Source organism: Leopardus geoffroyi, chromosome X, assembly GCF_018350155.1.
Source record: "Leopardus geoffroyi isolate Oge1 chromosome X, O.geoffroyi_Oge1_pat1.0, whole genome shotgun sequence".
NCBI classification, from domain to species: Eukaryota; Metazoa; Chordata; class Mammalia; order Carnivora; family Felidae; genus Leopardus; species Leopardus geoffroyi.
The window spans coordinates 64,947,230-64,950,071 of NC_059343.1; the positions used below are offsets into that span (position 1 = coordinate 64,947,230).

At 37.9% G+C, this 2,842-nt stretch overlaps 1 pseudogene; it reads left to right on the forward strand.

The window, feature by feature from the left end:
• Positions 1–399: 399 nt before the first annotated feature.
• On the forward strand, positions 400–2,007 carry LOC123595050 (annotated as a pseudogene).
• Positions 2,008–2,842: the final 835 nt, after the last annotated feature.

A 2,842-nucleotide genomic window follows, 5' to 3' on the forward strand; every position in this document is an offset into this window, starting at 1 on the left:
CCCTCTTGCTGTCAGAACACACTCCGTCTGTCCCGTCCACTTTTGCAAGCCAGACTCGGGGGCTCTGCTTTGCTGGTGGGCTGCCCCTCTGCCCTGGCTCCCTCCCACCAGTCCGTGTAGCGTGCACCGCCTCTCCACCCTTCCTACCTCTTCCGTGGGCCTCTCGTCTGCACTTGGCTCTTAAGAATCCATTCTGCTCGTCTTCTGGTGGTTTTCTGGGTTATTTAGGCAGGTGTAGGTGGAATCTAACTGATCAGCAGGACGCGGTGAGTCCAGCGTCCCCCTACGCTGCCATCTTCTCCCTTGATTTCTGAAAATGTGTTTCACAATATTGTCATATAATTGTAGATTGCCATGATATTTTCAGCTTACATGAAAAAGACCTTTGAATTTGTGAAAGTTCACACTTTAATACTTCTTTGGTGGACACAAATATACTTGTAAACCCAAACATAGACTGACATGCCCTTGACCCTATTTTTACTCTGTTATCTGCAGAAAACATCACTCTAATGTTTTCCTTAAGGAAAGAACATACATCCTCAAGGTGGGAAGTAACAGCGCAACCAATATAAGAACAAAGTGCACAGATATTCAAATGTCCTTTCAGTACTCTCTCTATGCAACCACCTACATCGTCATATTCATCCCTGGTCTTTTGGCCAACAGTGCAGCCTTGTGGGTTCTGTGCCACTTCATCAACAAGAAAAATAAAGCCATCATTTTCATGATCAGCCTCTCTGTAGCTGATTTTGCTCATATGCTGTCTTTACCTCTCCGGATTTACTATTTCATTAGCCACCACTGGCCCTTCACAAAGGCCATTTGCCTGCTGTGCTTCTACTTGAAGTATCTCGACATGTGTGCCAGCATTTGTTTCCTGATGTGCATCAGTCTTCAGAGATGTTTCCTTCTCCTCAAGCCCTTTAGAGCCAGAGACTGGAAGCGTAAGTATGATGCAGGCACCAGTGCTGGCATCTGGATCATTGTGGGGACTGCCTGTTTGCCACCTCCAATTCTGAGGAGTGCTGGCTTAGCCAACAACACTGAATACTGCTTTGCCAATTTAGGGTTTCAGCACATTAGCATGGCTTCCTCCATTGGTATGATAACTGTAGCTAAACTTGGAAGTTTTTTTTTGTTTGTTTTTTGTTTTTTTACCTGTTGCCATTGTAACGTATTGCACATGGAAAATGAGAAAATCTTTACAGGAATTCCAAGTTCCTGCTCATAATACCAAAGAGAGAAAGAAGTCTTTGTTGCTGGTTATGATATATGCAGTGGTGTTCATTGTGTGTTTCCCTCCTTACCACCTCAACTTCCCATTCTATTTGATGGTGAAACAACATGTCTTTTCAAACTGTTCTTTTTTAAGATCATCCTATGTTTTTACATCATTTCTCTATGTCTTGCAGATCTGAATTGCTGCCTTGATCGCGTTGTATATTATTTTACAACCTCAGAATTCCACAATAGGTTTTTGGACCACAGTGGTTGGCTCTTCAGTCACGTGTGAGATGCAAGGACAGTGCTTTGGAAATTCATCACAGGAAGGAGAAACTTCAAACTATCTCTCTTACAAATTTGAATGATTCCAAGATAATACAATAAAATAAATAACTAGAATAATCTATGTTCTCTATCAGTTTAGCTATGTCACCTTGAATATTTTTAAAAAATGGTACTGTTCAATGCCTTAAGAAAACATGGCCTCCTTCCTTTCATCTCCAAAATCCTCCTTCTGAAGGAATTATTCATGACTATATTTTCTATCCAAATGGAAACATGCTGTTCTATGGATAGTAAAATATCTTTATTTATAGAAAGTAATAAGCACCAGAATAAATTGCACACCTGTTCCTCAGAAATGGATCCAATGTTCTCACTTTCTCCTGCAAGAAACAAAAAGTAAATTTAGAATCAGTGGACATAGGTGAATTGTCCAAAAATTGTAAAATATACAGAATAGGATCCTGACTTTATTTTAAAAATACATACTAGAGCAAAGTAGACTAAAGAGGAAACATTTTTTAATATTAATAGGAGTTGTGAAAATTAATATCCTTAGAGCTTGAAATATCTATGAGAATTTCCATTTTTCCTTGAAGAAATGAACAATTGAGATTCATACCAAATATCTCAAATGTATCATTAAATTCATACACAACACATACAACTTAAACACAAAACACAGTTGTATTCTAACACATTTCATAAGCTTCAGAATTTCAGGGTTTGCAATCAAATCTCGTTGTTTGAACGTCTATGAGTGTGTGTGATGCGATGCCTATTTGTGTATATTGTCAGTCAGTTAGAAAATGTTTACTAATTTGCAAATTAAAATCAATTGTGCAACGAAATGTTTATATTACTTCCTCTATATACAACCTCTGTCACAACTTTGCTTGATAGATTTTAAAGAATGAATTAATAAAGAATAATACTCATGTGTATAGTTTTTTAGTTAGACCTCATTACTCACAAGTAAAGACACATATAAAGAGAATATTGGTGAATTGAATATCATTATGAATGCAGAATGAAAATTGATATTGTTTCAAATCTTTGTGACTTTTTAATAAAATTTTGTAATACAAATCACTGTCATTGAAAATTTTTAAACTTAAAATTTCACATATGGGGTTTCATTAAAATGGTATTTTATTTTTTTAAGCTTACTTATTTATTTTGAGATGGAGTGCAAGCAGGGGAGGGGCAGAAAGGGAGAATCGCAAACAGGCTCTGCACGTTCAGTACAGAGCCCCACACAGGGCTCAAACTCATGAAACTGCGAGGTCATGACCTGAGCCAAAATCAAGAGTCAGACACTCAACCGACTGAG